The 14,706-nt window shown below is 39.4% G+C and overlaps 1 long non-coding RNA gene across 1 annotated transcript; it reads left to right on the top strand.

The window, feature by feature from the left end:
- The first annotated feature begins 169 nt into the window (after positions 1–169).
- On the top strand, positions 170–13,516 carry LOC105739321. The gene is made up of 3 exons (XR_001115228.1): positions 170–295; positions 9,401–9,515; positions 12,748–13,516. It is a non-coding gene; the product is annotated as an uncharacterized LOC105739321 (long non-coding RNA).
- Positions 13,517–14,706: the final 1,190 nt, after the last annotated feature.

The following is a 14,706-nucleotide window of genomic DNA, read 5'->3' as shown; positions in this document are numbered from 1 at the left end:
ATTCTGCAAGCTCAGGTCCCCCAATTTATAGTCTGACTCCAAGCCCCACCCACTGCTGAATGACCAGGGACAGTGTGATGTTGAACCTAAAGGTCTCTATTGTGACATATGTAGCTGGTACAAAAGAATGTTTGCCTGCCCTCTTGAAGGTCTTGAACACTGCTGGAAGCCTACTAGATATTTAATGTAATCGCCATGATAATGGCTAAGATTTATTAAGCATCTGTTATGTGCTTTATGGTGCTAAGAACTTCTCATGTATTTACTCATTGAATCTTCACAAAAACCTTATGAAGTAGGTAAAATTATTATATTATCATTCCCCGATTTAGAATATAAGTTAATGAAAGTCCCAAATAAAAATAACTCAAAAAGCCCTTTCCAAAAAAAAGGGAGAGGATCCATTTGATCCATTGTAAGAAATTCTGTGATAGTTATTTATGGTAAACTTGGCTACCTCAAGCAATGAATGACACAGTGATAAAACAGACTCTTGCCTGGAGCTTTTCAAACTGTAAATGATTAATAATGTTCATGTCTTACTAAATGCCTTGAAGAAAGCAGTGCCCCTTCATGAGGGAGATAAGGTATACATGGAAAGTAGAAGAGGGTGGAATAAAAGGCAGGGTAAATCACTTTAACACTTGCAAATAAGAGAATTCACCAAGGAGGGCTTGGAGGCTGTTAAGATTTCCTGTAAGACAAGTCTCACCTTACATCACCACTGGGTATTTCCTAAGGCAGGGATTTCACCCATTCCATCTTTGGACTAGCAGTATCTGTCTCAGGGGAATGAAGAAGAGTGGAAGGGAAGATCCCATCTCTAGTCTTCGCATGGACTAGAAATAACTGTTTTGACATAAGAGCTTGTGAAATTTCTTTAATTCCCCCAATATTATCACTGTTTGGTTGATGTTCTTATACTACGCTAATTTTCCTATAGGAAAAACCAGTAAAACACTCAAAAGAAACCATTTGCTGGTTTTGAGAGGCAACAGAAAGGGTCAAGTAGATAATTCTGTATCTAATGGCTTCATTTTCTATTACTACACAATGAATGACTACAAACTTAGTGGTTTAACACCATAAATTCATTATCTCACAGGTTTTGTGGGTCAGGAGCCTGACATGTTTTAGCTGGGTACCCACAAGGCTGAAAACAAGATGTTGGTCATTTACATAATCATCTGGAGACCAACCAGATAAATGTCCACCACCAAGCTCCTCCAGATTGTTGGAATAATTTATTTTCTTGTGACTGTATGACTGAGGTTTCCATTTTCTTGCTAGTTGTTGGCCAGGGACTTCTCTCGGCATTTAGAAGTTGCTCTCAGGCTCTTGTCACTTGGCCCTTAACACAGGTAGTTTAGCATGTGACTGTTTAATCCTTCAAGACAAGCTGAATTTCTCTTTCTTTCTTTATAAATGTTCTGGCCTTTGAAGAACTCATTTGATTAGATCAGACCCATCCATGATAATCTTTCTTGTGATTAACTCAAAATCAACTTCTCTGGGACCTTAATTATGTCGACAGAATCCCTTCACCTTTATCATAGTATGCAACCTAATCATGAGAGTAAACAGCATGAACACTGGGGGGCAAGAATTGTGAGAGCCATCTCAAAATTCTGCCTACCATGCCTGTGGACCCAGAACTTTAGTAGGGGTTAGAGGATGTACCATGAGAAAGCACCTCAAATCCTTGAGGAATGCAGAGAGAAGGCATAAGGACATAAGGGAGGCTGTGGCCTGGAATGAGACAGAGGAAACTGTGTTTGCCTGTCAAAGGTGTCCCTGCTGTTATCTGGAATGCTTCACTAGAGGCAGAAGGAGGAGGGAGCTGCAGGAAAAGTTGAATATTTATACCTTTCAGACTAAGGTTGTCTTCTATATCTGGCCACTCATCCTAAGAAGAGGAACCACATCAGTGGCTGAGCCCAGACTTAGGAGGGCAGGTTATCTTATCTTGCATTGCAACTCTGATCAACTGATAGAGTCTGCATGCAGTGTCACCTTGAGAAATATTCTGAGACTGCGTTGTGGTTCAGCAGGAAAGAGTGTTGTGCTTGATTAGCTATGTCTTTCATGAACTCTGGATGGTGAATGGAAGTATGTTGAACAAGTACTGGCTATTCATGACTTAGACTGTACACATCACCCAAAGACATCTCAACAAATATTAAAACAAAATACAAAGTGCTTAGGAATATACACTGTTTAGAAAATAGACGGCCTTTATAAGATTGTTTTGAGGACTAAGCTCTGATTTTTTTTTTATTTTGCCCAAATTCCTATCTAAGGGGTCTGGGAAGTCATGCCCTACAAACCATGAATTCTCATCAGATGGGTTTTATTTAACCCTGTATATTGTAATTTACTTTCCAATCTGACTCTGGCATAACAAGGAAGAAAATCAAAATGTTTTACCCCAAAATATATTTCCTTGCCATACCTTGAAATTGTCCTGCAAAGTCTCTTGTGGGAAAAATCCACATTCTCTACAGAATCCCCTTTCCCCTTTGTGTTGTTTTCTCCTTCCTTTCCAGATCCAGGAGACAATCAACTAAGAGTCAGGCACCCTTTTAGGTCTGATAAGAAACATTTTGCAACCTGCCCTCTCTGAAGTCTTCTATCTGAGAGCTTCCTCTGCACAATAAAATTTGGTTTCCACAATCCTTTATCTTAACCCGAACAGGAGGTGCCCATATTAGAGAAAGGATTGATTGAATGACTTCCTGAAGAGTCGGATGAGACACATCCCATTTAGCAGATAAAGAAATTCAGGGTCATGTCTGAGTCTGTAGGCCTCCACTAGACCTTCTCATTTGATCAGATCAAGTCTCCTGAGCATTTTAATATTGAGAATATTTGCAGTCCTAGTTGGAGCCATTTCTGCTTTCCCATTCCTTGGGGCTTGGCAAGAAGAAGTCACCTGATTTTTACAACTTCATGGCATTTTTCCAATCATGATAACGCTCTCATGTTTGTCACTCATACAACAAACAAAGGCAAGAAAGCAAATCCATCTGCAGAATAGTGCCATATGAAGCTAGATTAAAATGCTAATGGGTGAGCATGACACAGAGAAAACAGCACATTGCTGAGGGTTAAAGAAACATGGATTTCAACAAGAAAGGCTCTTTGCACCACAGTCTCTACTACCCAGCTCTGTCTGAGGGGCTGGAGACAATGAAAGTAAGACAGAAGTGGAAAACAAACTTTTATGCCTCCTAGTCCCAGTTATTGCTCCTTTCTACACTTTGGCTTGGTTTTTCTTGGAATGAAACTATGTAAACCCTGAAGAAACAGCCCCTGGCAATGCTTTCTCACAGAAATTTCCCCCCTTATATTTCTTTCCCCTCCAACCCTTTATGTAATGGAACTACTTTGGTATAGACAATAGGTTGCAATTATCTTTCGGAACTGAGCAAGGAAAGAATGCACCCAGATGGGCACGGGAGCAAAACTAAACACATACCCTTAAAATACTAAGCAGAATGCATGCCTCTGATATTCTCATCACTCCTGAGCCAAATTATTTAGTTTATAGCTATTAGATGCATCAAGACAGTTCTTCTGATCCCTGTGCTATTCCTTGGGTATCGAATTTAGCAACAACATATTGGTGAATTAATTTCAAAGATCTTTGTGAGAAAACAGAATTGAATCCAGTGAACTCAGGGATGAATAATATCCCTGAATTTGGAAATGAAATGTGATTCCATTAAGAAATTGCTTCAGAAATGAAGTGAACAAGATACACAAATTCCAAGTATCTCTCTTAACAGAAAGACTTGAGAAATGTGTTTAAAGAAACATATTAATTATCTATAGCTATTCTAAATGCTTCCAAAAACAAACAAACAAAATGTCTATGCATTGTGCCATTGTGTGTTTATTGAGTAAGCCCAAGCTCTTAGTGTGCATTGATTCTTTGGTTGCCATGGCAGAGGGAATGGTTTCTGTGATATGACAGCAGTTGCCATATGTTCAGCTTCAAGCCAACTGATTCCATCACAAAAAGAAAAGAGAGAAGGAGCCATGCAGCCTCACCTATTCCAAGGGTCCTATTAGGACCAAGTTGTCATATGAGCCTCTGTTCCGGGCCTGACAGTGAATACATGCCATAGCCATGTCCTTTATGCAACATATTTGTAAAGGATTTTTACATGGAAGCCACTATTCTAGTATCCCAATCAGCATCTAACTCAGATACAGTCTTCTGTAAGTTAAAACATGGCCTATGAAGCGATTTTTTAGAAGATTTGTAGTCAAGAAGAGACACATTCTTTGGGGGAGGATGAGGCAACTGGAGTCGCCAATGACCTTAGAGAGCTGGAACTTGAGACACACAGAGGGAATGTGTGAATTCTAGGATCACCAATAGAATCAATAAGTGTTTACCTGTAGAGGATAAATCCTGGGAGAATTCTAGAGTTTGAAAGTGTCTGGAGCATTTGAAGCAGCATCTCAGAGGGTGAGTTGGACATATTCTTGCCCAACTCTCTGTCTCCATAAATAATTCTGGGCTGAGTGTTTCATGGTCTGACTCATTGTGACTATCATGTATGTGGTTATGTTGCCAATTAGGATGCCAATGTTCCCACTGTCAGAGCACTAATGAGTGTTTTTAGTATCCAAGAGATTACTTTTTGGTATTCTTCCAAGGTCCTGTGAGTAAGTTGGCTATTCACTGATAGAGAAATTTATTTTTTTCTGGAACTTTATGGTATGCATTATTAAATCCTTGCTACAGCAATCTAAATGATCCTTGAAGGAGTCAGAGCCCTTCCAACTGCAAGCAAAGGACTTTTGATGTTGAGATATGGCCCCAATGGTGCTCTTCAGTAATCCCTATTTTCTTTACTATGGAAACCTGTAAGAATATTCAAACTAGCAGACTCAAGCTAGGCAATCTACACTAATAATGGTTTTGTCTTTACTATGGTTAAATTGTGTAAAAGTTGCAGATGGCAACGCTGAGCACTTTGTACATATACACAATAACAGGGCTGTCATTCTTTTATCAGGTCACCAAATCAACCAGACAGCCCACTCCACATATGGGCAAATGGCTTGAGGAGACACATTACCAAAGAATTCCCAACAGTCAAAATGTGTTTAATCTTATCCACATACATATCTCAACATATCTCAATATCCATATCCATATCTCAATAAATCAAAAATGTGTTTAATCTTATCCATATCCAGAGAAATGTAAATTAAAACTGTAGAAGGATACCACTATGCACCCATCAGTTTGGCTCAAATTTAAAAGTTCAGCAACATCAAGTATTACTAAAGATGTGGGGCATTCAGAGCTCTCATATGCTGCTGGTAGGAATAAAAGTTGCTGCCAACACTTTGGAAAAAAGTTGGGCATTATCCAATAAAACTAAAGAAATGCAAAAATTCTTACCTAACACTTATACTCTAAGGTGTGTGTACAACTGTCTATTTACACCAATGAGTATGCTCCCAGCACCATAGCTTGTAATAGCCCCAAACAGAAATTTCCCAAATGCCTATCAGTATTATTGACAATTGGTCCAAAAATCCATTTATCATCATTGAAAATGAACAAACTCCAGTTTCACTTAAGGACATAGTAAACTTGATAGGGTAGGGAGAGAGTTGCTATCAAGAAGGGTAGGCAGTTGGTGGCCACATAGATTTTTATTTCTTATGTGTACATATAAATTTAGGTCTGGATTTCATTTTGTTTGGCCTGGCGACAGTATTTGTATTGTCTGCCATAATGAACGAAGTACTGGATACCTAACTGTTCTTATCAACCAGATTGTAAGCTCTTGAAGAAGAAAGATATATATGTGTGTGTGTGTGTGTGTGTGTGTATTTCAATTTACTCTCCAGTAAGTTATATTTCCCAGTTTAAAAAAAAAGTTGAAAGAAAAATCAGTATCCAACAGGGACCATATGTTCAGCTTCAAGTCAACTGATTCCATCGCAAAAAGAGAAGAGAGCAGAAGTTGCTGTGCAGCCCTACCTATTCCGAGGGTCGTATTAGCACCAAATTTTCATACGGGCCTCTGTTATGGACCTGATAGTGGATACATGCCATCACCATGTAGTTTATGCAACATATTTGTAAAGGATTTTTACATGGAAGCCACTACTCCAGTATCCCAATCAGCATCTAACTCAGATATAGTCCTCTATAAGTTAAAACAGGGCCTATGAAGCGATTTTTTAAAGATTTGTAGTCAAGGAGAAACACATTCTTTGGGGGAGGATGGAGCAACTCTTCTTATGAAAACTAACTAAAAATTTGGAATGTAATTCAAATAAATCTCAGTAGACACATAGGAATGTAGTTTTCATTTATCTATTCCAACATTTATTGGATCTGCTTGTTTGTGTACCTAACAATTCTTTGGGGTAATGAGTGTCACAGAGACACACGTAAAGAAAAATTGACCAAAAGACAGCTCAGAGAGCTCGGGTTCTTTAGAGAGGTAAAGAAGAAGAGAAATGTTATTGCATCCTTCTTCTGTGAGGTCGCAGTAACTCGAGAGTAGAGGATCCTCGTCAAACTGTGTGTTTCCTCTGATGAACTCTTGTTATGATAATTATTATCACTCCAGAGATGTTGATAATTATACTTAGTTTTTAAAGCAATATTGTATAATATTTTTCCCCATTTAACATCAGCATCAGAGCTGATGAATACTCAGTCAGAGGAAATGCAGGCCTGCAGGTTTGTCCACAAAGTGTTCCCATCAACCGTGTAAGTGAGTTTGATAATTTATACATTATATTAGGGGGGAAACACACTCTTTTAGAAAGGACCATTTCTTGGCGCATAATCAGTTTCCATTGAATTTAAATGACTTTTGGTCCTACACCAATGCTGATAAAATACTTTCAAATGTACAGAATATTAACCAAATGTTTATATTAAACAACTCCTTTCAGGTGAAAATGCGCTCGGCGAAGCGTAGCTCCCTGGAGCAAGTTAGTGAATATTAATGTTTAGCACATTATAAGGCTCTACAAGTACTCTGATGTTGGAGGCCAAGGGGGAGATAAACAAGCAAGGTTGGTGGGTGGGCCCTGCCAGGGGAAGGTACAATCACATTGGACATAACCTCACTGAGATGGAAATGGAGGTTGAAATACATGCAATCGGGGCTGCTAGGAACTAGGAGGCAGATATGGACTGAGAAGGAGAGTACCAGGCTCTCCTGCGTGTTCCCAACTCAATCGCCCCGAAGACCTAGTCTGGTTTCAGACCTGCCCAGGGTCCCAACAGCAGAGAGATTTATAGGGCATGCCTCATAATTAATACCAGCCAATTTCCAGTTAATCATAGCCCTCGATTTCGGGTAAGTGAAGGCTGCTTATCATGAGAAGCATTCGGACTTAGTTAAGTGCTACAGTATTTCAAATCTGCCAAAGCACACTGGCCATTTCCAATTATCATTGTTTATCTGCAGGTTTCAGGAAATCATATAAATACACAACTCACAGTGCACATACACATATTTCAGGGAGGAAGACAGCTTTTATCAACCAGGCTGAAGGTCAAAATGAAAATTCTTTTGCATATCTCTTGGTGGGTAAAAGGCCAGACTGGGGAGCATGAGACCCAGGGACAATGCCCAGCTCTGAATAGGACATCGGTGGTATTTCAGTGAGCTAGCTCACATCTGCACTTCTGTTCCTCCGTCCATAAAATGAGGATATTAATATTTCAGGTAACCAAGGTGAAGTGCTTTGAACAGCTTGGAAGACCAATGCTAAATAAGAATATGGTATTATTTTTTAGTCTTGTGTTAATAATACTTTAGAATTCAATGCATTTTCAACATTTTGTTGTTGTGGTTATAGTCTAATTTTATATTTTAGTAGCTACTTTTAAATTAGTAAGGCTAAATCTTCTCAGATTTATTGAAGCTCCAAATGAATAATGATAAAGGGAAACCAATGTTATTATTCCCATTTTACAGATAAAATAATGTCAGTCCTGAAAAATCTCTCTCTAGAAGATGTTGTATGCATCTTATAGCCTCTGGAATGGCTCTCATATAAATCATCCTAAAATATTGGTTCTAATTTTCAAACACTATTTTCAGAAAACCAGAGTATAGAATTTTCCGTAAAATTCAATTCTAACCTCTCTACCCATATCCATATCTTTTTTATTTATTTATTTATTTATTTTGAGACTGAGTCTCACTCTGCTGCCCAGGCTAAGACTGAGTCTCACTCTGTTGCCCAGGCTGGAGTGCAATGGTATGATCTCGGCTCACTGCAACCTCCATCTCCCAGATTCAAGTGATTCTCCCTGCCTCAGCCTTCTGAGTAGCTGAGATTACAAGCACCCACCACCACACCCAGCTAATTTTTGTATTTTTAGTAGAGACGGGGTTTCGCCATGTTGGCCAGGCTGGTCTCGAACTCCTGACCTTGGGTGATCCGCACAGGCGTGAGCCACTGCACCTGGCCTCATATCTGTTGAAGACTCGTAAACTTGCAGATCCTGACACCATAGAACATGGTCACACAGTAGCCATGCTTGGCACATGAAGTAAATGTTAGGGCCTAGAGAGGGTAAGTGACCAGCTCAAAATCAACACAGCTAGGACCTGAGCCATGATTACAACCCCCATTCGAGTGTCTTCCTTACTATGTTAAAACCCGTAGAGTTTGTTCTCAATTAAGAATCCACCATGGTTTCATGCTTTGCTTGATTGCAAGGCAGACACAGGACAACCTTCAGCAAATTCTGATTGAGCAGCAATGTGAAAGCTGGAGTAGAAAAACAAATAAGTATAAGATATTCTCCCTTCTTCTTAAAGAGCTTACAACTTGCTTGAGAAAAATGTTAGGTGTTCAATACTTCATTCACTATGGGAGACATTACAAATACTGTCACCAGGCCAAACAAAATGAAATCCACACATGCGGGAGTAGACTAGTGATTTCCAATGTATGTTTTGAAAAACAATCCCACGAGATTGGCCATGCATAAGTAAGTAAATGAAAGTATAAATACTTTTTATGATTAAATAAGTTTGAGGCATCACGCACATTGTTGACTCACAAGACACAAATGCATTCAAGTGCTCTGACATGTCCCACAGTAAAGGAACCTATTGAATAATTTCCAGTTTTGTGTTTCTCAGACTCACAAAGCCTTTCCAAGGCTTTCAATTGACTTGGCATTTTCTTACTTCGTCTATGGAATTCTAACCTCTAACTGAAAGTGTAACTATAATTTTATGTGCTTCATGTCCTGGTCATCTTTTAATCGTTGGCTGTTAATACAATGTCTAGCATGTGGTCCCTTGCATCTATTTGTTGAATGAATACATAGCCTGCTTGGTGCTGTGATGGAGAACAGGATCACTAAGCCATGTTCTCTGTCCTCTAGGACGGCTCTCTCAAATGTTAGTGTCTATATGAATCCACCTTGGGATATTAGCAAAATGAGTTTCTGATGCAGAAGATCTAGAAAGCGTCTGAAATTCTGATATTCTGTCTCCCAGGTAAAACCAATATTCCCAGCCCCAGGGTCACTCTTTAAGGCCACAGTAGATATGAGCTCTCACTCTAGCAAGAGATGTATGCCATGAAAAGATATGACACTTGTCACCATAGTTCAAGAACAGTTCTGGCCAGGCATGGTGGCTCACGCCTGCAATCGCATCAGTTTGGGAGGCCGAGATGGGCGGATCACGAGGTCAGGAGATTGAGACCATCCTGGCCAACATAGTGAAACCCCATCTCTACTAAAATACAAAAAAAAAAAAAAAAAAAAACAAATGAGCCTAGGCATGGTGGCACGTGCCTGTAGTCCCAGCTACTTGGGAGGCTGAGGCAGGGCAATCGCTTGAACCCAGGAGGCGGAGGTTGCAGTGAGCCAAGATAGCGCCACTGCACTCCAGCCTGGCAACAGAGTGAGATTCCATCTCAAAAAAAAAAAAAAAGAAAAAAAAAAAAAACAGTTCTATGGGAAGACCAGGGCAGACATGATTTATTCTGCCTGGGCAGGTAGGGAGACAGTGGAGGAGTATCTTGTAAATGTCACGGGAGGGGTGCTTTGAGATGAGCTTTAAAGAGTGACTGGCATTTTGCCAGGCAGAGGAAGGAAGGACACACAGGTTAGTCAACAGCATGAACTAAGTGGCAGAGCAAAGTACTGTGTACTACACGTTCAGGAAGCAGTGAGGTAGGAGCACGTAGTACTTACGGAGTCAAGAGATAAATTGTAGAAGGGACATTGAACTGAATTGTGTTATGGTTTGGATATTTGTCCCCTCCAAATATCACATTGAAATTTGATCCCCAGTGTTAGAGATGGGACATAATGGGAGGTGTTTGGGCCATGGGGGTGGATCCCTCATTAATGACTTGGTGTGGTCCCTGTGGTAATGAGGGGATCCTTACTTCCTTATTTCTTGAGAGAGCTGAGTGTTTATAAGAGCATGGCATCCCTTTCCTTTCTCTCTTGCTCCCTCTTTCACCATGCTACACACCGGCTCCTCTTCCTCCTCTACCATGATTGGAAGCTTCCCAAGGTTCTCACCAGAAGCAGATGCTGGTGCCTTGCTTCTAATACAGCCATGCAGGACCATTTTTCTTTATAAATTACCCAGCCTCAGGTATTCCTTGATAGCAACACAAAATAAACTAAGACAGCATTGCATTTTAAAAGTCCACATGTTTAATGGTGGAATTCCAGAAATAATAAACTGGCAGGAAAGAAACTTTGATAAGTGGGTAGAAATCTTCTTGCTGCCCTTTCATGAAGCCATGTGGCCTGCATGGACACTATCTGCTCCTGGATTTAGCCCTGCTTTCAAATTTTAGTGGGATGTCAGTGAGGTTTTCAAAATGATTGATAAGGCATAATCAACCCCTTTCACTGGTTGAAGATTATGCTGTTTTTAAAAAGCACTTAGCATTTCAAGGGTTGTTTTATAGGCATCTGCACAAACCTATGAAGCAACAAACTTTATTTAGCAGTTATCGACAGACTACTACTGTTTACAGGGTTGTATTCTTCCATTCTGTTTCAGATTTTAGCCCAGCTGTTCTGGGATCTTTTATTTCAAAAACTGGAGAACCAGGGCTATTAATAGAGTCAGGCAGCTAATTTAAATCTGATAATGTGCTGACACTTGGCTGCATACTTCAGCACAGATGCCCATGTGTGCAATGTGTATTTATTTCTGTACAAATGTGTACATGCATATGTATAAATAACAGCAAATACTATGAAGTCAACACTTATTATTTAAGAGGGCCACCTGGGAGTTATCTTGTGCCTCATAAACAGAACACTATTTGACATGTAAAAATCTTCTACAAGGTGATTGAAGCCTGCAGGTTTAAGGGTCGGAGTTATTATAAGTGGGAGCATTACAGATACACACAGTACTTCTTCTGGATGGAAGAGAGACCCATAGAAGACCAGAACATTTTAGCTAAACTTTACTTTCCTCATATGCCTTATACTGTAACCAAATTACTTACTATTGTCTATATATATTACATAGTTTTCTTCATCTTGTTTATGTTATTTTCTCTGCGAATTAGATAAGAGTCTGGGCTTTAAAATTAGCTTTGGGTTCAAGTTTCAGCTTTGCCAAATTCTAGTTATGCGATTTGGAGCAAATTACTTACTAAACCAAGCCTGGCCTCTCATCTGTACAATGGAGCCATTCATTTTATTTACATTGAAGGGCTTTTATGAGGATCAAATGAGATAATGCAAGTAAACACCCAGTACAATGTACAAATCTGATTCATGATGACAGAAATCAGAGTGTTTTTCTGGAGTGAAGGGTCATGGAGTTTCACTTGGATAGGGACATAAGGAAACTAAAGCAATAAATATCTTGTATATCTTAATGGGGGTGGTGGTTACATAGGTATATTTTCCCCATCTAATATATAGGTGTGATGATGATGATCATGGTGGTTATTATTATTATTCTCCCATCTCCATATCTAAATGCTATTTATTTTTCAAAGTTTAGCTCAGGAACCAATTTTTTTTCATGTAACTTTCACAGTCTCTGTAATTGGAAGAGATCTCTTTTACTTTGAACTTATTCTTTGCATTTCTAAGATACAGTCTTCCTGGTGTTAAGTTTAGCTCTTTGTATGTGTCTCTTACCTCCACTAGCTTGCTAATCCTTGATAAGGTGTCTCTGGGTGGTCTTGGAATCCTGCAGAGTATCTAGTAGAGATCTATTTACTCTTTATCCTCCCATTCAATCATTGTGGAAAGGGTGAATTCAGTGTAACCCTACACAGAACTGCCTTGAACTTCATTCTAGTACCTCAATACATCCTCTCCAGAGGTCCTCTCCAGAGTTTCCATAAGCACAATTTCATCCTGGCTTTGGCTATAATTTCCATGTATGTTGACTCTGTTACCTTCATCCAGTTATAAAATTCTATACTACTTTTTATAATTTACACAGGCACATATATTCACCTTAGACACGTATGTTCAAAATAAACTTTACTGAAGAGGTGGGGAGTAAGGTTGCAAAGATGTGGGACTCATGTCGCAGCAGTGCCAAGAGCAATGAGCAAAGCCAGTCTGTTCTCACACATCTCCCAGCCTCTCTGCCACCAGAGGCTTTATCTAGCTCTTCAGCCTCGTGCTGCACCCAGATTTCCACCATCACCGTGTCTCTTCTCTGTTCCTCTTTGTCTTTTCTCCTTCCTCTCAGGAAGAGAAACAAATTCCTTTCTTTGTTGCAGGTGGAGGAGTTCAGCCATTATCTTGACTTTGCCAAAGTCCTAGGCACTCCCATGCCCTCAGAGTCTCATTTTGAATCCAGGCACTTAGGGATGCTATTTTTCCACATCAAACAGCTTCCTCCCAGCAAAAGAATTCTGATGACAGTAGTGAAGATAATTTTCACTCCTGCTTACAGAATGACCAAGCAAAAGCAACAAAGAGAAGAAGAATGAAGTAAAGACAACCAAAGGAAAAGACTGATGGCTCCTTAAGAATGGATCTTGATAAGGGAATGAGGGCTGAGGGGTCCATCTCCTAAACCACCCAACTTACTGACTTCCTACAGCAACACCATACAGAAAGCTGAACCTTGAGGGGAAGACACAAGAATCTTGGATTGGAAAAAAATTGGGTAACGATGACAGCCTTTGAGGTCTTGAGAGTAAAACAGAAGCAAAAAAAAGTGTTATTTTTATCTTTGGAAGATGATTCCCTCTTAAGACTTTTCAAATGATTAAGATTTCAATTATGTTCCAGGAAAAAAATAAGATTTTTGTTTGACAAAAAAAAATTTTTCTAGAACAGCAGGGAAGGAAGAGACAGTTTAGCCACATCCAAGAGACCTGTAAATTGGGTACAGTGATGTGAATGGTGTACCAGTCATAAAAGAATGTTAACTGGAGAAGTCTCTGCTGTCTTCCTGAAACTGAGGAGGGTGTAATCATCCTTGTGGAAGCGTCCACTTTTACTGAAGATTGGCTAAATAAATCTGTGCCTACTGCAACTCAAGCCATTTCAAATTGGTCTGTACTCATTTAATTTATTAAATCTTTAACACATAATATTGAGCACATATTATGTTATTGACACTGAGTACAATAGAGAATGCAGTCAGGAAATGAGGCAACCTTAAAGACCAGACGCTGTCAACCTTGACAGCATATTAGAATCACCTGGGGAAATTTTATGACCTTGATTCCTAAATCACACTTAAGGTCAATTAGTCAGAAGCTAGGGGTGGTACCTAGCTACAGGTAGTTTTTTTTTTTTCTTTAAATTGCAACTCAGTATTGAGGAAAAAAAAACATGGAGATAAGGGATGACTACATAGCCATTCACTGTCATGATGGAAGATTGTCTAACAAGCCTACCCAAAGGCTATCTAATTCTTTAGAGGAATGTACCTTCACGTATTTTACTATTTAGTAGGATATTTACTTAGGATATTACACAACTCTGTAAAAGCAGATGTTGCCTTGCAGAACAAACAGAGGCCCAAGCTTATTCAAATAGAATAGAGCTTGTGTTTCTGTAATTCTAACAAGTTCTTGGGTGATTCTGACACGTGCTGAAGTTTGACAACTATTGGAAAACTCCGATAGCAATGCAATAGATTCTGGTACAATAACAATGCAAATACTTTTTTCACTAGTAGAGCTGCAAATAATTTCTGTCTAATTCCAAGATTACAGGGTTTTTGCTCCGTAGAACATTAACCAGTTTTGTATCTCACCTGGCAATCTTATTTCAGCATTCTTTCAGGACCTATGTCTACTTGGTCTTTCTAGTTCTCTTTGAACCAGTTGAAACTTATCCTGCTGGCTCCCTCCTTAAATGAATTAAATAACTTTTTGGCAAGTGGTCATTGTACATTTGTATGAGATTCAAGCTTTCAACTTTTGAAAATTATACTTTGACACCAGGTGATACCAATGTGCATCCAAGATTGAGATTCACTGCTCTGGAGAGAAGCTAAAATCCTGGAAGGCATCCAAAGAGAAACCACTGTTTTCTCTATCCCAAGCAGAATCATATAATTATTCTTGAAAACTTTTATGAGTCCCACCTGATAACAATAAAAATTAATATTTACTGAGGGCTTACTAGTGCCAAGCACACTATTCTAAGAGCTTTACACCCATGAGTAAGTCCTGTAATCATTAACAACCCTATAAGAGAGGTTCTCTCATCTGCATACC

Source organism: Nomascus leucogenys, chromosome 2 (assembly GCF_006542625.1).
Source record: "Nomascus leucogenys isolate Asia chromosome 2, Asia_NLE_v1, whole genome shotgun sequence".
In the NCBI taxonomy this organism is placed as follows: domain Eukaryota; kingdom Metazoa; phylum Chordata; class Mammalia; order Primates; family Hylobatidae; genus Nomascus; species Nomascus leucogenys.
This window is presented reverse-complemented; position numbering and strand designations above follow the sequence as displayed.